We start from the raw sequence: 22,824 nt of genomic DNA, 5'->3' as shown, positions 1-22,824 counted from the left end.
CGGGTGAGCTGTGCTTGTGACGGAACTGTTCCGTCACGGCCCCGCCCGGTCAATAGAACGCGCCGCGCAGGTGCGGAATTCGCGCCGCGCAGAGCGCGGCGAGCGGGCCGTGACGGAACCGTTCCGTCACCAGCACAGTCCACCCGAGGCTCGTGACGGAACGGTTCCATCACGAGCCTGGGAGGGGTTAAAAGCTCTGACTACTTCCTTCTACACCCTTCCTCTCCAATCATTGCGGCAGCAGTCCCGCATGAATTCAAGATACATTGCTTACACACACACACACACACACCCACACCCACACACACGCATACACATATGCGCACACATACACACACAATAACATAAAAACAATCTGTGCAGCCCACTCAAGTGCATCCCATTCAATGCATTTTAAATGGGCCATCCAGTCACAAATGCCTCAGAACCCAAGCAGACACCATCAAAGAAAGCAACATTCTAAAATGCCTATTGCTGTTGTTTTTAGTGTTTCTGGACGGGGTAAAGAGAAGGGCCTTTCTAAATTAGATAATGGTTGTACCTGACTGACACATAAAGTCAGACATTTTTAGGCCTGGGTAAAGTGGGCAATTGCCCAGGGTCTACATCTTCCGAGGGGCACCATGGGAAAGTGAACTTTCTCTTTAATTCACCTCTGCTCAGTTCTCTGCCTCAAACTCTCTTCATGTTCTCTGCCTACCTCTGTGTCTAACACTGTCTCTCTGCTCTATTTACCATCTTAATGATTTTAGGCATATTTAAACTGTTTTTGTGAGACCCTGAATGAATGTTAACTATAATTAAACATTTTTGGCACCATTTGGACTTGAATTCACGAAAAATTAATAATAAAATTCATGGTTGTCCTGAACAGGGGCCCCCAATATATAATTTGCCCTGTAACCCCCAAATCGTAAAACGACACTCTAGAAACGGGAGATTGACCTAGCACCACCTTTAGTATCTAGTGTATTCCCCTCATAAGGATTCGGAAAAAAGTGCGAAAAATAGAACAGAAGTACATGGAAATAGTCTAACAGTGGCATATGTGCCTCGAAGGTCTCTGCCAAGGGAGAGGCTCTGAATGAGGCTTGTGTATGCTTACTCATGCCATGTGCTTATTCTTCCGGGAGTAAAGGACACAGCTGATTACACCTCACACACACAGTTGTTTAGCACCTAAGAATGTTGTTTATTTGTTTTAGTCTCTGCTGACAGAAAGTCAAATGTTTGCCTTCATTTTGTACAAAACATATATAGAATATAACTTATGGACGGCGAAGAATCTATCCTAGGTGTTTCTGAATTGCATTGGTACAGAGACTTCTGCAAGTCCAAAAATAATCTGAGAATAAAAAAATAGAGTCTTTTAATGGCCAGAGACCTGAACTTGATAATTGAAGTGACAGAATCCCCAGACTGCTCAGTGTCATTTCTGATTGATTAACACATTCACCGAGGAGATTTATCCTGTGTTTTTAAACCAAAGACAGTCTGTTTTATTTTTTTTCACCCAAGCTCCAGTAGCGGCTGGTGTCCGGGCTGAGTGGTGAAGAGGTGGGGAGTAGGATGGAACGAATGACGACAACAAAAAATAAATAAAATAAAAAACTCACCTGCCGCTTCGCCCTCATCACCACTCTTCTGCTCTTCATCAGCACAGGCTGCCAGAATCCCGTGCGGCCAATCCTGACACTGCTCTCATGGTGCATGAGAGCAGCGTCAGGAGTGGCCTGAGTGCCCTCGATTTGCGCCCCCAGAGGGACTGGGAGTCTCTGTGCCTGCTGTCTCCAACTCGGTAACGCTGCACAGGTCGGTTTGGCCGTCCTGAGATGGCCGGCCAAACCCACATGCGCACTGACTATACATCGATTTGCAAGATTATTACTAAAAGGCTTGGGCTTTGCAAGGTGATAAAGGATCATGTGGATGTCCACTTATAAGCGAAAAGGCCTTTCCTTTATGGACAGTAGTTATGGGTCTTCAGCAATGTTCTTCTGTTGGTTACTGTTATGAAAGTAAGCTGAGCGATAATACGTCAGAACCACAGCTTTAGAATGTGTGCCCTATTTGTTAACAAGAATCTGTCCTTGGGTGGTCATCATGAGTTGCTTTGCGGTAGTGCACTTACTTCTGTAAATACTTTGTTCTAGATTTAGTCGGGTGCATGGAGTCATCAGTACCTTTGGTAAAAGCCTTTAGGGCAAAGTTGACCCTATTGCCCTTTATGCCAGTGATACACTATTTTAGTTTTAATATGTTTGAGGAAAGCACACATTGGTCTTACCAAGGCCAACTACATTCTAGTCAAACTGAACATCTGAAAAAAAATTCACTTAAGTGTTTAAATATGTAAAATTATGTTTTTCCACCCTTGGGAATTTGAAACACACAAATAAGTGTTTTCTTTTTCGCTTTGAAATTGATTACTTGGCAACCATCATAAGCTCAGATCTTGGCCCATTCTACAGGTTGTAGACAGTGAGCTCCTTCATTCCTATTTGTGAATACAAGGCACTCTGAATTGTTTCCAAAGTTTTAAATGTTATTGCCCATGATTGCAACACATTGTTCTTCCTTACGTGTGTGTTAAGCCATGTTTCTCCAAACCCTCGCCAAATAAATTGCTTTCAAGATGTACTGTGCTGAAATGACATTTCTCATGAATGCATCAGTGGCACAACTTCCTGCATGCCCCTGCCTTTTCATTGCTGCTCGAGCCCAAGAACGCTTTCCCTGTCTATGAGAAAATATGGTTTCCAAGAAGCGTATTTACGACTCCTCATGCATTTTAACGTCTTAAATTCTCTTAACTTATAAATCGTAGCTACTCAAAAAATATGAAAGCCCCGAGAAGAATGTTGCAATGTTTCACCTTCCTCAGTCATAAAAGGCCCGAATGCTCATCGGTCAAAGGATGCTCTTGCCCTTCAGCCTGTTTTGCATATAAAGGTGATGCAGAACTGGGTCCGCCATGTTTATTACTTTGCAGGGAGGTGATATAGAAGGCCTTGCTGTTCTTCATCGGTCAGTCACCTGACTGGAAAGCAGACAAGTGAGATGTCTCTTAGCCCACCCTCCCAGCCATGGACTGCACCGGCCAGGGATGGGGGAAGTGATGCACGGGCCAGACGTTACATGGATGACTATAAAAGCCTGTTTGGTTCCTCAAATCCAGAGGGCAGCTGCAAAAACAGCGCTATACCTGCCTAACATACAAAAACTACTACCCAAAGTACAATCATTACTTTTACAAACAAGCATTTACAATGCAATAGGTCTCGCAGCATTAAAGTTTGAGTTATTGGCATTGTGTATGACAATGCGTTGCATAAATATTTTAGCAAACTTTGAATTGGTGAGCAGTGAGAGTGTGTGCAAGAGTATGCTGTTCTTGAAAGCAGTGTGGTAGAGAGTGCATGAATTTGGATGACCTGAGCAATGTGGATGATGCTCCTCACGCACGGGGCTGACGCAGTTATTATTCACACAGCTCTGATGATGCACCTCAGGCATGAGCTCACAGCTATTATTCACACAGCTCTGATGATGCACCTCACGCACGGGGCTGATGCAGTTATTATTCACACAGCTCTGATGCACCTCAGGCACGGGCTCACAGCTGTTATTATTCACACAGCTCTGATGATGCACCTCACGCACGTGCTCACAGTTGTTATTCACACAGCTCTGATGATGCACCTCACGCACGGGGCTGACGCAGTTTTTATTTACACAGCTCTGATGATGCACCTCAGGCACGGGTTCACAGCTGTTATTATTCACACAGCTCTGATGATGCTCATGCACAGGCTCACAGCTGTTATTATTCACACAGCTTTGATGATGCACCTCACGCACGGGCTCACAGCTGTTATTATTCATACAGCTCTGATGATGCACCGCACGCACGGGGCTGACGCTGTTATTACTCACACAGCTCTGATGATGCACCTCATGCACGGGGCTGACGCAGTTATTATTCACACAGCTTTGATGATGCACCTCACGCACGGGGCTGACGCAGGTATTATTCACACAGCTCTGATGATGCACCTCGTTCCCACCAGGAGGATGAGTTTCACCCACCCCCCACTGAACTAATCGTGGATGCTAAATAGTACAGATAGAAGTTAGCCATCCCTAGGCCCCCTTCATACAAATCATGCTGACAGATGTATAAGGCTAAACATGTTCTGAAATCATGCCACAAAAGGGAAATGGCCATGGAATAGCAAAATGATTAAACCACTGTAAGCATCAAATACACAAGTTGAAGGAGAGAAATAAAATGCCTCACTGAAGAGGAAAAGGGTGGGTGCCTAGTGTGCAATGGTTACTGAACATTATATCTGTGTTACTCACAAACTGCACAACCCTTCTTCCAGCCAATCGAGTCTCCAAAAATGTACGTAAAGTACACAACTTTAGATGTTTTTTCAAAGCAGTTTAGAAACATCTGCTCTAAAATTGTCCTGACTTGTTAATATTCTAAGCAATAGCGCATACTGCTGGGATAATTTATTACGTCGCAACTTCATAAAGAGTAGTTCAATAAAAAGCGTGCAGCAGCAATCCAAATTAAAACAAATTGACAAACCTAGTCGGTCAGGCACGTCCTATTGGCTTTATCAATGGTTGTTCAGTAATTTCTTATTGCTGAAATGTGGCAAGAAAGCTATTTCATCACTAATCCCACCACACTAAGGTGTTCAATTCAGATATTAGAGTGGCTGGTGGGGCGTGCAAAGCAATATGCTCGTTTTAAGTAGAATTTTAAAATAATTTCCAATGTCACTAAGGCCGGGATGCTGCAAGGAAGGTAGCAGAGGCTTCTGCTGGCCCTCCCTTGGCACTTTACCCTACCCTCACTCCGGCTTGTTTGCTTCAGGTCAGTCCCCAAACACCTGCTCTCACAGCCTCCATCAGGATTTGGAAGACTATTAGCTGCGTGTGCATAAGGATAAATAAACAAGTTTGAGCTATTGACAATGTAACGATACTGCTTATGTTTTAGAAGCCAAAACATAAATAAAAGGCATTGTCATTTGCAACGCTCATAGCTTAAACGTTTGAAAATGCGAGACCTATTGCATTGCAAACGCTTGTTGGTAACTGCCAGCAATAGAAAACAAGCCTACAGCAAACAAGGGTGCCGCATAATAAAGCCTGCTTTCATCAAGATGACAATACAGACGCCTTGCGGCCGCGTCTTCTCGAGGGTGACTGACTGCTGTAAGATCACACATATGACATTTCACTGACCGAGTCCATAGCACTAGCTGACAGAGGTTGTGCATTCTTGAAAGCAGTTCTTCTAAAATGAGGCGGTGAAAGCAGGTCTTCCGGTAGGGTGCGTTGTAAAGTGTATGTAAGAATGAAGAGGCACTTTGTGCTCATGGGGAGATGCTATGTCGAGGCTTGAGTGCCGCATCTATGATGGGAAGGGAAGAGTAGAGATGGGGGCGTGGGAGGTTAGAAGGATGGGAAGGGCATGGAAGGGAAGGGAAGGATAGGGGAGGGCAGGGAAGAGATGATAAGAGAGGGAAGAGGAGAGGAGAGGGAGAGTGAGAGGGGCAGGGAGAGGGAGAGGGAATTGGAAGAGAAGGGCATTGGAAGGGAGTGGATTGGAGAGTTAGGGAAGGGGAGGTAAAGGGATGTACAGGTGGGAAGAAGGAGGAAGTGAAAGATGAAGGAAGAGGGAAACAGAGGAAGGTGCCAGCAAGACGGTGAAAGGAAGGAATAAAGAACGGATAGCAGCGATGGGAGATCGGATGAATGCACTCTGCAGGCTCCTGCTTGCACATGGAGGAGACTGTGAGGGGGTAAGGGGGTATCTGCCTCCACAGGAGTAAGACCGCGAAGACCAGACCCTTGACCGGACTTTAATGGGGCTTTAGGGGAGAGGGGGAGGCACCTACCTGCACTGGAAGGGGTGAACAAGGTGCAAACACCTGACTGCTCCCTGGAGAGTCAGGCACACATGAAGGGGGCACTGGCAGTGTAGGCACCGAACTGCTCACGCAGAGGCACTAGCGGTGGACATATCTAACTGCAAACTGGTGGTGGTTGCAGGTGCTCACTCACCGAAAAGGAAAATATGCTGATCTGCGCATGGGGTGGGGGATGGGGGGCACGGTTGACGGAGCATGGGGGCTCCAGTCACCTGCCGGGGTGTTGGGAGGCTGCTGGCACATGGCGGGCGAGGGCTCCTGCTGGCACAGGTGTGGGGCGCAGGAATGCAGGCACAAGGCAGCACATGCGGAGGGCACAGTGAGAGTGGGCTTATGTTTGCACAAAGTGCGCACATTGTGAGTAGACAGGTAAGTGCACTTAGAAGAGGCACTGGGGGCAGTCCGTGGTGCTACGGGGCACGGCTGAGAGGACGGGCTAGCCTCCTCTGACTGTAGCGGGTCTCGGAGAGTGTGTGCAGGATGTGCGTTAGGGAGGCAGGCGCCGCTTTCCTAACGCTGATCCAGAGGGGAGTTGGCACCTGTTTACTCACTGCAGACCCGAGGGGAGACGCCTGCTGGTTTCACGTGGGCTGTGCGCGTTAGATAGCTACTTGGCACATGGTGGGGTCAGAGGCGCTTACCTGCGTACAGAGGCCGGCTAGCCATGTAGACACTTGCCTGCGCAGTGGAAGGTAGGGGCAGCAGGCACCTGCCTGCACAACTGTGCGAATATGGGGTACGAAAGGTGTCCTGTAACATGCTGATGTGGCTACACAAAGTGACATGCTAATGGAAAAAAGCCGATTGTTTATATTTGCATCGCACTTCGCGGCCGCCATTGCCAAAGCCAGATGAACAAACCAGAAAACATGCAGCAGTTACGTTCCAAAGCACGCCCTGACAATACTCACGCACCAGAGGGCAGCCTGTCCAGCGCAGCATTATTAAAGAGTAATCCATGCACGGAAAAAAAAATAAAAAGCATTGGCGGACGTGAATGAAAAAAAAAAACAACAAAGCGAGTGTGGTATCCGGCTGGGAGGAGTGGGAACGTGCCGCAGCCAATAGAGCCTGTACTGAGACCTAGGCCGGTTGGTATTGGCTACTAGTTGTTGAGTGGGCGGGGCTGTGTGTTCCGCGCCGCTCTGTGTGTAGCTGGGCGCCGCTGCCAGCTGTAGGTGCGCTGTCTCGGTTTGGAGCTTCTGTCCCCCGGCGAGATCCACATGCCTTCCCTGTGAGCCGAGGTAATGTGGCGGAGAAGCCCCGGGCTCCTAGTGCTGTGTTCCGGCCTGCGGGGCGGCGTCAGACGGGGGACTCCGTGGCCAGGACAGCGGCTGTAAGGGGGGATCCCCGCCGATGGAGGCTGGGGCGGCTAGAGCGCCGGGCGGCCCGGCGAACAGCACTGGCAAACAGCAAGGAGAGGAGGCAGCCTGGTACACACCTACCTCTCTGCAGGAGCCGCCTCCGCCGCTTCCAGAGGAGCCGCCGCAGTACCGGCTGGAAGACCTGGACATGCTGGCCTCATTGGTGCGAGCCTGGTAAGGGGGAGGGGGGGAGGAGTGGGGGGGCATCCGTTTGCCTGTATGTGTGTGTCTGTGTGCCTGCGTGTGTGTGTGCGCGTGCCTGCCTGCGCTCATGTGTGAGTGTGTGTGTCTGCGTGCATGTGTGTGCCTGCCTGTTCACCGACGCGAGAGCGTGCGCGTTCACGAGGTGAAATCTCCGGCAGGACTCGTGACAGTCTGCTGTCTACATTCCCCGGAAAGTGACGACATAAGTTGTCTCCCTAGACAGCAAAAAGCTTCGCTTTTTGCTTTCGTCTAGGCGAGACCTAAAAAGGAAATAGGAAATGTACTCTTACAAACAAGACCCTTGTCCAGAGTCACAGTGGAGTCCAGCAACTACAGTTCTACACGCAAATGCATCGCTACTCTACGCATAGTACTCTCAGAAAACTCGCATCTCAACAGTCTATAGGGTATTGGCACCCTTCCATGGTTGATGGCTGCCCCCTCACGACTAGACAGTTTCAGGTGGTCATGTAGGATGCAGCGTTTTCGACCTCTCTGCTGCCTAGCCCCAAAGACAGGAAGTGTGCAACCAAATCCCTTGGCCCATGGCTTTGCAGGAATTCCCTCTCTCTGGCCCTCCTGGCTTAGGACTTGTTGGTGAAGCAGAAGGAAAAGATGATGTTCTCAGAGCCTCTGTGAGGTCTGTACTTGGATGCAGGCTGGCTTGGAGGGCACAGAGCAGTGCAGCACATGCTGAATACAGATGTCTGAAAAGTGCAGTTTCACCAGCCGCAGTGGGTGCAGTTGCAATCAACACACCACACAGACCCAGGGTGGTCCTGTCATCCGGGCACGCCATCATGTACCGACCTTTCCTGGTTAGTTTCTGTATTGCTCAGTTTAGACTGTTTTGTAATTTAGTGATGTTTTGGTTACCAGACCTTTATAATTTGGTGAAATAGATTGTCCTCCACTCTGCAGACATCATCCATCTGACTCTTCCTTTAGCCAGTTGGATGGCTCATTTAGATGAATGCTCAACTCTGAAAATGCAGTGATTTGAAAGTCATGGGTTTGAATCTGAACAATCCAGGCTCAGCCTTCCATCCTTTTGAAGTCAGCAAATTATGCAGCATAATAATAACTTCTGTATTAAAAGAGCAGGAGGGTGCTGTGAAGCGCCTAATAACAAATTACTTGAAATAAAAAAAGGAAAAAATATAAGAAGCTATGTATAAATGCACTATACAAGTTACTATATATAAACATGTTACTGCATATTTTTTTTAATTACTATAACTGGCAATACAGCTAGGTGAATTTAATGCTCGCCTCTGACAAATGCACTGTGTTCGAGAACTTGAGTTCGAAAGCTGGCAAGACAGACTCAGCCTTACATCTTTTCGTGGTTGGTAAATTAAGTACATTGTGGAATAGTAACGCCTGTTACTTGCTGTGCTGAGAATAGGTAGAAGTGCAGTATTAACACTGTATTATTATATATATTTATAAAAACAAGTTGTTATTGGGTTCAGCGTGTTCTCCAGTGTTTAGATTTGCAGACATAAATAAACATGGCACTCATCTCCCTAATGCACACACTTCATTTACTATTCGAAACCTCCTGACCCGCTGCTATAATAAGGTACACAAGCACCTGAATAGATCAAATTCTAAAATCGGATGAATTATGGGTTGGAATTTGAAATTTCCCGAACATTCTTGATGATAAACAGAATGATCTTTATGAACAGTCAAAGAAAGGCCTAAAAATAAAGCACAAAAAAAATCAAAGCGATTTTTTTAGTCAGAGAGCAGCTACAGGCACTAACAAAGTGGTTCGTCTGGCCTCACCGAGAGGATGTAGCACAGTAATGAAAATAATGTCCCTGCCACGAAGTTTCTTATTTTGCAGTCACTTGACAACACGTTGTAGAAATATTTCTTTATATTTATGTGCAATATTCATTAGCACAAGCTTTTCTTCAGGGGTAATGGAGCAGCTTTCAACAACAGAAAAAATAAACTCTCACGTACAATTTAAAATTTTAAATAATATTAATTTTAATAATACAACACATTCAAAGGTTAGTCAGGCAACGAGACGAGCTGAGAAAGGCGAAAGAAGAGAAGTAACTTTCAGAGAAACGGACCCCCTCGACTCCCAACCACGCGAGGGAAACAGAAGGCAAGATGGCGCCCGGCTGCCTGTAGCGGGGAGGCTCAACCCGAAACCACCGAGCAACAGCGAAGAACTGAGTTGAGCTGACTCCCAGTACCAGCACTACGATCTCCATAAACCCCCCGGCTACTCGACCGAATGCCTGCTCACAACGCTACAGTGGAATAAACCCCCGAGCAGCAAAAAGGGAGAGAACTGGGCAGGGGGAAGGCTGCGAAGGGAACAGCACAGAACGAAAGGAGGAAACAACAAAAATAAAAAAAGAGAAGATAAACGCAAGCCACATAAAGGGGGAGACCCGATAAACAACCAAGACGCCATAAGACTCACCTACAGAGGGGGCATATACGCAACATCGAAAGTGAAACCGCCTCAGACTTGTGGGCGCCGCCATAACCGGAAGGAGCTATCGGGTGTAACAATGAAGCAGGAAACAGGAAACGGAAACAGAGAACAAGCCCGTACAAAGGAGAGTGCCGTGCAGAGCCTACTAAGGTATGAGCGCTCGCACAGAAACAAGACGCCCACAACTAATAACGACAAGAGCATCCCCGATATGAGGGGGAGGCGAAACTGAAGTGGCGGTAGAACGGAGCGAGCGCGGCCACACCGGTGGGGGTGAGAAAGAGACAGAAGCACTCCGAGCTGAGCAGCGCAATAGAGGCAGCGCAATTCAGAGCGAGCGCAGGAGAGTGCCGTACAGAGCCCACTAGTGTATAAGCGCTCGCATAGGTGTGGTGAGAAACAAGACACCCACAACGAATAACGTCAAGAACATCACCGCTATGAGCGGGAGGCGAAACTGAAGTGGCGGTAGAGCGGAGCAAGCACGGCCAGACCGGTGGGGGCAAGAAAGTTGTAGAAACACTCTGAGCAAAGCAACACAATTCAGAGCGAGCACAACCATACCTGCGAGGGCGAACAGAGAAAGGAAGCCGGTTGGGCTGAGCAGTGCAAGAAACCGAGAGCGAGCAGACACCTCTCAGCGGGGCACAAGAACGGGACAAGCACAAAACTAACCTGTAAGGAGTAGCGAACGAGAAAAAGCACGCGCTGGCAGGGGCAAAATCAAAAACAAGGACTAGGAACATCAGAGAACCGAGCAGGTACCGGACATACAACACAACCTCAGCGCCTGGAACAGAACCAGCCAGAGCCCTAACAGCAACACAAAAGGAGGGCAGATTGGGAAGCGTCCAACTGAGGAGAGGACTTGGAACAATGGCAGGGTATAAGGGGAAGCCCGCAGGCGACCAAAAAAAACAGAGAAAGGAGAACCCGGAATCACCAATGAAACTGGAAAGTGAGACGACCACTCTAGAGACTATTCTTAAGAGGGTCAACGAAGGCAATGCAGTAGCGAAGGAAACAAAGCTCACAATAGACAATATGCAGCTGGAGCTAGCAGCGATAAGGGGGAGGGAGGGGGTGTGGGGAGCACATACATGGGTTCCTTCAGTTTCTTTATCTATCTCTTACCCCTTCCTATCCGCCAGAACTCTAAGCACAGGAGAAAGAGTAGGCAGTTTCCGACACGCAGGGATAGACAGAGATGCAGCAGCGCAAATTATAATGCCAAAAACAGGACAGAACCAGAAGAGCCAGATAAACACCACATAGAATGACACCCAACCAACACAATCACATCACCGCTGACATCAAGGTAATGTCACTGAACGTCAAGGGCCTCAACCACCCAGTGAAGAGAAGGAAAATCCTAGACCACCTGGCGAAACTCAAAGGCGACATATATGTACTACAAGAAACTAGACTCGAAGCGGAAGACATAGGCCTCCTAAAGGCTGGCTGGATAAGCGAGGTCATAGGATCACCCGCACAAAACAAAAAGAACGGGGTCATCACAATAGTAAGCAAGAAATCAACGCTAGTACTGAAAAACTCACAGGCGGACACAGAGGGCAGAATCCAAGTGACCAGTCTAGCAAGAGGGGAAGAACCTATACATGTAGCTAACATCTACGGTCCCAATAATGATGACAAGTCCTTCTGGGACAAGGTTGGAGAGCAGTTAGACACCCTACCACTGGGGGAACTCCTCATGGTAGCTGGAGACATGAATCAGGTCTTAGACCCAGCCATAGACAGACACCCGCAGAGACTGAGCCAGACATCACATAAAAGTAACATTCTGAGGAACCTCTGCACAAAACTCAAACTCAAAGACCCATGGCGACTTCAGAACCCGGACGGCAGAGAGTACACGTGCTACTCAACCCCACACAACTCCTACAGCAGAATAGAGTATATCCTAATATCAGATACACACACTCACCTCATCAACCAGACAGAAATAGGCACGTGAGCCATCTCAGATCACTCACACATCAGCCTAGTGCTGACAGGCAAACACAACGAAAGGCCAACACGCAGGTGGAGATTTGCCGATGACCTGCTTAAAAACGTAACAGCCAAGGCAGAAATAGAGACGGCAATAAAAGAATACCTAGCAATTAACGACACCCCGGAAATGGACAGGAATTCCCTATGGGATGCCCTAAAGGCCACGATCAGAGGCGTAATACTCAACATTAAGGCCAGGCTAAACAGAGAGAGGAGCAAAAAGATTTCAGACCTAGAAAAGGAGATAAGAAACCTAGAAACGGGACATATAGCCAACCTAGAGGACAGGAACACACTCACAACACTAACAAAAAGGAAATACAAACTAAACAGAATTCTCAGCGAAAGGTCTGGAACCTGAATAAACAAGTACAAAGCCATAAACCTATGTACCGCCAATAGAGCAGGTAAGGCACTAGCGTCCTACCTCAAGGGCAAACAGAAACAGCACTCAATACCAGCAGTCAGAGTTAGCAATAATAAATCCCAGACAGCTAACAAGGAGATACTCAATGCATTTAGAGACTTCTATGAGCAACTCTACAGAAGAGACACCCTCCTAGGCGGCGACGGGGGTAAGGAACTCCTGGAACGCATCACTACGCCGGTACTAACTGACACCCAGCGAGAAAATCTAGAATCAAACATCACAGGCGAGGAGATAGAAAGAGCTGTAGCCAGCTTCAAAGACAACAAAGCCCCAGGTCCGGACGGATTCACAGCTAGGTTCTACAAACATTTCCTACCAATACTCAAACCGACCCTTACAAACGTACTCACAAACTGCGTCAACAACGGGAACATGACACCAACAATGGCAGAAGCCAACATTATAGTTATACCCAAGGAAGGCAAAGATACACAGCATCCCAAAAACTACAGGCCAATCTCACTCATAAACGTAGATTACAAGATTTATGCGAACATTCTAGCGACCAGACTAAACGCATACTTGCCTAAACTTATACACTGCTCGCAGGTAGGCTACCTAAAAACAGAATGTCCCATGACAACACAAGACTGCTCTGCCATATAATAACCCACGCCAGCAAAAGTAACAATGCTGCTGTAATGATAGCCTTGGATGCAGAAAAGGCATTTGACAGAGTTTCCTGGCCATTCCTAGACCAGTGCATGCAGAAATTCGGACTGGGACCTAACTACAGGAAGATGGTCCTGGCCCTATACAACGAGCCCAGAGCACGCATAGTAGTTAACGGGGGGACATCCGAACTACTCTGATTAGAACGCGGCACCAGACAGGGTTGCCCACTCTCACCGGCCCTCTTTTTCCTAGCAATAGAGCCACTGCTCAATATGATAAGGACAAACACCGGCATAGCGGGGATACCAATAGAAGGAGAAACTTTCAAATTAGCTGCCTACGCTGATGACGTCCTAATAATAACTGAAGACCCAGAGAAGTCGATAAAAGCCCTTATGGACACCATAGAACAGTATGCACACGTGTCAGGATACAAGCTAAATAGGGAAAAATCAGAATGCAAACCCCTAAATATCCACACCACGAAGACGGTACTAGGCGCATCAGGACTTACGTGGCAAAACAAGTTCATTAAATACTTGGGTCCACACTAGACCAGAACGAACAAGCAATACTACGGAAAATCAAGGAAAGGATAGAGGGGTGGTCACCCAAATTCACCACATGGTGGGGGAGAGTGGAGACGATTAAGATGATGCTCACACCGATAGTAAACTACTTGCTTAACATGCTCCCATTGATCAACACAGCGGACTTCCATAAAAAACTGGACAAACTATTCAACACCTTTCTATGGAAGGGGAAGAAACCCAGACTCAGTCTACAAAAGCTTAGACTAGCCAAAGGCCTGGGAGGCCTCAACATAACAAACTTTAAAACATTCCAAACCGCATGCATAGTGAAACAAGGTCTACACTGGCTCACCCCTAAACAGGACTACACCCCGGCTTGGCTCTCGCTAGAGAAAAGACTATTAAAAGGCAGGGAACCAATCGCCCTACTCACCGCAACCAATCACCCCGCAATTAGACACAACCCCATACTAAGGAACACTAGGAAGGCCCTCCTCAAGATAGACAAGCTACTAGAGACGAGCGTGAAGAAGTCCCAGCTGGAATCCATATGGCACAACCCCAGAATTAAATACAGAGACAGAACACTGGACATGCACTCTTGGTACAAACATGGCATCTCCACAGTAAGCCAACTACAACAGCAGGGATCACATACCACATTCGACACACTCAAAGAAGAACACAAACTTGACAACATCGAACTATACAACTTCCTGAAGATCAAAGTGGCGATCAGCAAGGCAGACCTCAACAAACACACACCCTCAATCCTGCAATACGCGATCAGCCTAAACAAACTGGGACACCAGGTAGCACACCTCTACAAAGCCCTAAGCCCTAAGTCCACCAAACTTAACAACAAGGTCATAGCATACTGGGAAACACTTATAGGCAGGGAGCTTAGCGGGGAAGAAAAAAACAACCTCTGGACATCAACGTCAAGAAAGAAAGTAACGACTACCCTAGACCAAACAAAATTCTGGCTGATACACAAAACATACTGGACCCCGGCCCGCCTAGCTTCCATAGGAATCCGAGAAAGCGATTCCTGCTGGAACTGTAACAAACAATCAGGGGATCTAGCGCACCTTCTATTCCACTGCACCAAGGTCTGGAACACGATAGGCACACTGATAAACGACATAACAGGCGCCTCACTTCAATTGGAGTTCCAAAGCCTGGCCACAGGGTTTATGGCTCCTTCAATCAAAACCAAAGAGGACAGGGACCTGATAGACCTGCTACTGACGGCAGCAGTCAAGACAGTACTGAACAATTGGAAGGACACAGCGAAAGCCACTGTCAAGGCATGGTTCAACTGGGTCACATTCCTAAGGGGAGCAGACACCATAACGGCCAAACACACACCGCTGAAACACAAGAAGTGCGAAATGTGGCTTTCGCTAGACAACTACATGTCCTCACACAAGCCGCCATAGCCATAGCAACAAGCAATGCAGCCACAGGAGCCACAAGAGCCCCAACTGAGTCATAGAATAACAACAAGACACGACATCTGAACAGCACTCTACCTATTCCCCCCACCCTGTGCTTCTCTACTCTCTCTCTCTCTCTTTCTTAGCCACTGTGGGAGCTGGGAACCAACAACCGCGCGAGAGACAATCGAACAGTGATCGGGGGGGACGGGGGAAAAAAAAACCAAACGGCTACCCACAAGAGAGCACGAACCCACTGCCAGAACTGAGCAGCCACAGTCAGAAGTATTAAATGCCAAGATGATGGACTTATGTTACTTTTGATTTACCCCCCCCCCCCGCCCCCTTCCCCCCCAGGGCTTTTTCTTTTTCCATCTGTCTGTTACTCAAATTACTCACCATGTATATGTCACACACCATGTAAATATAATTTTCAATAAAAATTTACTGAAATAAAAAAAAAGGAAATGTTGCCTTTAACACAGTGAGGCTCGGTTCCTGATCCTGGGATCTTGCAAACCCGAGAACCTTTAAAATGAGCAAACCTTCTTGTCTTTTATCGCCAACACATACAATTATTCCCTGCCACTCACTGAAACAGAATTTAGATCATTTATAGGAAAATCTAAAGTCGAGATGGAGTTGGGGAAGTAACAGAGAGGTCTGAGTTAAGAGGCATGCCAAGACTAGTTTCTAAATATTTGATTCATTTCAGCAAGTTTCACCACAGAGATATGACGGCAATCCATTTCAATTTCAAAACTTTATTCGGACTGATAAGAACGAAAAAGTGCATTAATATAACAATACAAAGTAATCACAGCACTTTAAAGTTAAAACTATTAAGCAATGGATTTAAATGGTTTAAAAGAAAAATGCTATTAAACGGGCAGTCGTAATTGTGCTACCATGGCGACAGCAACCCCGAAAAAGACACGAAGATTGTTCTGAAAGGAATATTACTATAAATTATGAAAGCACTTCAATAACGTACAGTAGTAAAATATATAAATAAACAACCCGGTATTTGTAAAGCGCAAACTAATCACCCCTAAATGTCTCAAGGCGCTCGGGGCCTTGGGTAAGATATTACTCAATTATTTATTTTTAGGTAAGCAATAACTGTCTTTATCCTAAAAGTATCATCCCACTCCCCCCGATTTCACTACCCAACCAAGCACAATGCAAAACAAAAGCAAACACGAATACAACAAGCATTGGCATAGCCAATAGGTCTCGCCATTGGAACCTTATAAGTGTTTAGCCATGCAACAGTTGATGTTGTTGCACCAAGGATATTGTGCTGGATAACCAAACACTTATATGGTTCCAAAGGCGAGGCCTATTGGCTATGCCAATGCCTGTTGTTCTGGGAGCTGGCTTTGACCTTTCAATGAGTTCAATATACAGCTTCCGTAAGGCAGTGGGATGACGGAGATACCTGGAGGCTGTAATGTTGCTGAAAAGAGCTGCAGCCTGCTTCCTGGATTGCTATCGTTGGCAAGTATGAGAAGCAGCTTAAACTATCACAAGTCAACATGTAGCAGGGTTTCAATGTGTGAACATTTGGGTGCACACCCGGATACAGTTTGGAAAGGCATGGCTTCTTTCCCACCCTCTGGCTGCATCCACTGTTTAGTGAAAGTGTGAATGTAGCACTACAGAGTGTCTGCCCTTGCACGCAGAATTGCCAGTGCTGTCTGGCAAGTGACAGACTTCTGACGAGAGTCCAGAAGACGCCGAAAACACATCACTCTGATCTATTGCTGCAATGCTTTGAGTGGGAGGGACCAGGGATTCTAAAGGACGGAATGCCACTGGGGTACCACATTTACACTTCTGAGCTGCCATTTAGCAGATCAGCCGTGGCTCGGCACACTTTATAACTCTGACTGCTAAACAGAGTCCTATACTGGATCCCTGTGACACAATCTATCTATGTCAAGAGGGAACTTCTATTTCAATCAACAGCACTTGGCATGCTGGGATTTACAGACCTCGCCACACTGAGTCTTTCTTTTGGGTCGGTGCCCATCCAATCCAACCCAGGTGTTTTCATTGCATTCTGGAACTTGCAGTCCCATCTATCTATAAGTACCAGAATGCAAAGAAAAACAGTACTTTCTGAGCTACCCATGCGTGGAGTTGGAAAACCTGGGAGATCTGGTGATGTTGAGTGAAATACAGTGCTGCAATGTGTATAGCTCCGAGCTGCATGCCTGAGAACCTCTGGTTACACAACTGGATGTCGCTAGTCCTGCTCAGCCGTTACTGCCCGCACTGCAGGGATCTCTGTGTAATGGTAAGGGAGCAGAATGCTCAGTGGGTGTAGTGTAAGTACTGTGGGAATCGATGTGTAATGTGTAGGTTGTGCATTTATATTATTAAAAGTAGTCCAGTCGACCAGTTCTCCTGTCTCTTTGGCAGGGCGCTGGAAGAGGGACTCTACCAGGCTGTCAGGCGTGCCACTCGTCACTCGGGTGGGGTCCTTGCTACAGGGTGTTTCTGATTTCCCTGTGACGTCCCTCAGCTCCGTGACCTGTCTCTTCCACAGCATGCTCCTGTTATTCACCCACAGCTGCCTGGGGTTCTGGTAGAACCAGTTTGCTGCAGCAGGACCCGGGGCACCAGTTGCCTCCGGTTCTCACCAGTTATATGGGTGTGACAGCCATACAGAGCCAGCCTATTTTTTTAAAACAGTGCATTGCTTTTCCGTGCCTCGCAGCACTGGGTACTTCTACAGTGACCTGCTTGGACCCAAAACCAGTTTCCTTACAACTTTGTCTCTGCTTGACGTGATGGGTAACATTGCGACTGCCAAGCATTATAGTGGGCAGGCCTATGACCAGGAGACAGATAATTCAGTAAAATGTGTGTATGGAATGCAGGTAGGTAGGCCAAAGCAGCGAGTGTAGGTAATAGGGGAATGTTGGGGTTCATGGCATTAGATAGTTGTGCCAACAGAAAACCCATACAGAAGCGATGCGGCTCCCCAGGGTCAACAGGTTTTCATTTGAGTCTTTCATTTTGCAGTAGAAAACCATCATGGCTACTCAGGCAGACGGTACCAGGATGATACACAGGTGAGCCGTTTTACGTTCTAGTGACTCAGAGGAAATATTACCGGAGGGTAATTTCTGGTTACTTAAGACATTCAAGAAAGTCCTCATGGCCCTATTTTAGTCACTGCTTCCAGCAGCAGTGGACTGGTTTGAGCATTTTTTTCCAGGGATTATTTTGTTTTAGGCTCCAGTCTGACTTCTTAAGGCAGATTTTCTATTTATTTATTTATGTATTTATTTATTGAGGGCAGGCTTTCAACCACACGAGGGATCTTCAATCTCGGTGCTAGAAAAAAGGCATAGCTACCCCAATGGAGCAAGATACAGGGAGAAGAGAAAAGTGGGATCCGAATTAGATGGAAGAAAACAGCCATATTTCTAAACGTTTACGAAATGTGAGTAGATTGGAGATGCATGTAAGGAGGGATGCACGCTCTCTGCAGAAGAAGGTGAATAAGGGTTATGAAGGTTACACATCGGGAACCCTTGCGGTACTAACTGCCTCTGCCCGTGGCCCACCCTAAAGTGCCCAGAACCTGGCAGGCTGAATCCTGATTTCGCAAGCCAGACACAGGTGCAGGAAATAGGAGTATGGCAGGTGCAGCAGCACCATTAATTAATTTGTAGAGTTTGGCAGGAGAATGAGCAATAAACAAGCATTTATTGTGGGGTTTTATTTTGCACCAAGTGAAAAACTTTTAAAGGCAGTCAGAGGCTGGAACGGTTTGCACCAAACCACTGTTGAATCCTATGTCACATGTATGCTTCCATCTTATCTGGAAATGCTCACATTCTTTCACAGTGCGTATCCTGTTCTGCTTTATTCATTTCGGGCGTTTGACACTGCACACGCCTAATTCGAAGGAGAAGCAGGGTGCTTTAAGGTGAATACTTTTATTGCAGCAAGGGCATCTCAGACATGAGCTGCTGTACTTAGAAAGTGTGATTTGCACAAATGACCAGGCATAACTGTACGACATACCCAAGTGCAGTTTTACCAATATCTTTAGGATAATATGCTTCAAAATGCACCACGGGCGCCCATGTTTTCATCAATCTATCTTTTGGAAACAGTCTTAGACAGGGGACTAGTGTGACTCCTCTGCCTACTCCCTCGCTAAAGAGTTGACATTTCTCCACCCCCTGTTTTTACTGAGCTGTTACCAGTGGTTAGCACGACCCACTCTCAGAAGTGTTCCAGCACCACCGAGGCCAGGGCATTGTGTCTTATCCAAAACCACAGCACTGCCACAGTTCATTTTCTTCCTTGGAGAAAAGCGCTGTAGTTACCACGTTGTGGCACTGCCGAGAAACCTGACACAGGGAAAGGGGCACGTTTCAGCCGAAGCGGAGCAAGTTCTTCTGCGAAGGTGTTTTTCACCATCATATTTTGACCCAATGCAGGTGAGAAAAAGAGAAAGTAAGAAAAGGAGGAAGATATAGTTAAGAAGAACCAAGACAAATGAGCAACGCAGAGATGAAAAAGAAACTGAGAGAGAGAAACAGGCAGAATGCAAGAGTGGATGGGAGAGGCACTAGAGGGACACACTTAGCTGCATTTATACCAGATTAGGCAGTGACAGCTCGCGCGTGCCTCGCACTGGTAGAAGGGGGAGGGGAGACAGAACGGGGCCGGCGACTGTTTCCCTTGAGCACACAAAGCGTTTCCCTTGCGGAAGTGAGCCACAGGCACCATGTGTTTGCAAGTTAATTACAAACATATGGTGTCAAGCTCGCTCCCGCAAGGGAATCGCCAAATGTGCAGCACACGTTGCCATTGAAGGCAATGCAACGCTTGCATGTTTTTAGGACAAAAACCAAACCGAATGCTACAGATCTTTTTCCTATGCAGCGCATGCGAGTGCTTAGGCGAGACCTAAAAAGTGCCTACGCGCTCATAACCCTTAAAATAAATGATAAAGTTCACTAAAGTGAATGTATGTATAATTTCTTAAAATATATATTTTATGATCCAAAGATGTCGCCTGTATTTTAGTTCCAAATCAAGCTTACATTTAGTTATTCTTTGTGTATCTTTCTTTTTCCACATCTGGGGACTCATGGGTAACTCTAGATTCTCAATCAGCCAAATCCTCACTTTATCATTTATATTTCGTAAGATTATGTTGATGAAGATAGATTCCTGCCAACTAGATGTGCCAGTTGAGGTTGGCCAGCGCGGTGCATGCCAGAGGGTAGAGCTTGCAGGGATCAGCAGAACCTTTGATTTATAGGGACTCAGCTTGAGGTGCCTGACCTTGGACATGACTCTGCCTGACCTTGGTAGAACTGTGCCTAAGTCTAAATGCTGACCTGCCCCGCTGCTCTATTAGGCTTTGGTTTAGCCGGTTAAAATTGAAACCCAGAAGTGCACACGAGAAAGAGACTAAGGGAGTCTAGAAGAGGTTAAAAAGGATCTGACTGGCAAGAAGGCAGTGTAATACGCGGGAACACGAGCTCAAGCGAGGATTACACCCATTTCAGTGCCAGGCACTGACAGCCTGATTCCTCATAGACCCGTTTTGCGAGTCTATAATAGCGATTCATAAGGAATCGCTATTACAGACTCGCAAAACGGGATTCATGTAGGAATCGGAAAAAGATTTGCGATTCCTACACAATCCTTATTTGCGATTAGCTAATTGCTAATCGCAAATAAGGAATTCCTCCCCATTCTTTCCTATGGGCCAAAAGGCCCATAGGAATGAATGGGGCGTATTCCTTATTTGCGATTAGCAATTAGCTAATCGCAAATAAGATAGCAATTTAAAGGGTGCCAGGGGGGTCCAAAGGGCACCCTGTAGCACCCCTTAAATGCAAATTGAAACAGGTGTTGCGCACACACATGTCCAAAGGACATGTGTGTGTGCAACATGCAACTTAGAAAAATGCTTTTAAAAGCATTTTTCTAAGTTTTCGCTATTTACCACAAGGTTTGACCTCGCGGTAAATAGCGGGCCGAAATTGCGAATTCACAATTTTTAAATGGATGATGAATTGCATTTAAGGAATCTCAAATAGAGATTCCTTAAATGTAATTCCTCGCAAAATTGCGACATCGCTATTACCGATTTTTGCATTTGGGATGATGAATCCCAAATGCAAAAATAGCGCTCGCAAAGGGCCAGATTCTCAGAATCTGGCCCTTTGCGAGCCGATTTCGGCTTGATGAATCAGGCTGTGAATTCCTTCTTACTTCAAATGCCAAACATGCAGGGCATGGTTGAAGGCGATGGATGCTGCTGGGAGATTCATCAGGCTCGGAGGGCCTACACTGCCACCTTATATCTATAAAACAAGGTACCGCTACCAAGAGAACTAATGGAAAGGGGCGACCACTCGGTCCCCCCGAACGTATGGTTGGGTGCCTCGATCCTCCTGGGAAACCATTTTGGGCGGGGGCGTGTCTCGGCTGGTATGCCCGAAGCGGCGTAGCCGGGGTGCGCCTTTTTCCCACCCAAGAGGGGTTGTCCTAGACACCTACACCGATGACCACGCCCAGTAGGCGTTCCGGAGGAGGGTACACGCCCTCCCGCAGAAGAATAAATAGAGCGGAAATCCGAAGAAGCGTCCTCTTGTTCCTGTGCTCTGAAGGCTGCACCCACTCGTTGCTCGTGAGCCCTCAACGGAACAAGCAGCAATTTTGAGAACTTGTAATCTTGTTGTTTTTCTTTCAGTTACTTGAAGGCGAAGAGTCCAGGACCTCGTTGCTCGTCTAAGGAGCCGATAAATCGAAACCATGGCTGGCAAAAAAGCAGGAAAGGGTTCCGAGACGGATAAGGTTCTACGCCTGTTGATGACCCGAATGGCTGGCATGGAGCGGAAACTCGGACAAGTCCCGTCGATCGGTCGAGGCCTGGCGGACGTCAAAAAGCAACTGGTTGCACTGAGCAATCCTGGTAACCCTAAGAAGGTAATAGGCCCGGCCTTGCCGGGTATCGTCCCCGAGGGTGGAAGGAAGCGGGTCAAAAAGAGGGCGGTTTCAGGGGAGGACCCAGTCCCTGCGGTGCCCCCGGCCACCCCGGTCACACCAGCTGACGGCCCGGTACCAATCCCAGACGCGGGTCAACCGATCCCGGTTGTGATTACCCCCGCTAACGATGAGGATATGCCTCCTGAATTGGCCACCCAGTTGGCCGCATGGCTCAATAAGAAAGCAGGGGGTGCCAAGGCGCCCGGAGACATGGCCGAAGAGGCTAAGTTAATAATACAGCAGTTGCGGCAGTCGCGAGATGCCGCGAAGGCGAATCTTCCTCTTGTTTCCCCACAGGTGACACCGGTAGGACCGGCAGTTGGTCTCGAGAAAACGGCGGGAACAACGACCGAACCGGGTAAGCTCGCTTTGCCAATGGCGGGGGAGGGCTCATTACCCTCAAGGCGGGAGAGGGTGGCACAGCACATCCCTATGGCCACAAAAGAGTTGATATGGGGAGACAAGTATGTCAATATGTTTTCGTTATTAACTGACCATCGCGAGATGGAATATGCCAAAACCCAGAAAGATTTGTGGCACCCGAGCGTGTGGCGCGCCAAAATGGCGGAGTTCAGGGTGGATGAAACGATAACGAATTGGGCGAAGGCCTTTGCAATATTTACTGCAGTTATGGGGGAACGTAAACCCGAAGTATTAACTGAACTGTCTTGCTATCAAACTCGTATTATGGATTTCTATGCAATGTATGAGGGAGAGGAATGGAAAGGTTACGACATGAAATTCCGAAAATCAAAAGAATATGATGC

This window comes from Lissotriton vulgaris (assembly GCF_964263255.1).
Source record: "Lissotriton vulgaris chromosome 9 unlocalized genomic scaffold, aLisVul1.2 SUPER_9_unloc_1, whole genome shotgun sequence".
Lineage (NCBI taxonomy): Eukaryota > Metazoa > Chordata > Amphibia > Caudata > Salamandridae > Lissotriton > Lissotriton vulgaris.
Note: the sequence above shows the minus strand (reverse complement) of the source record.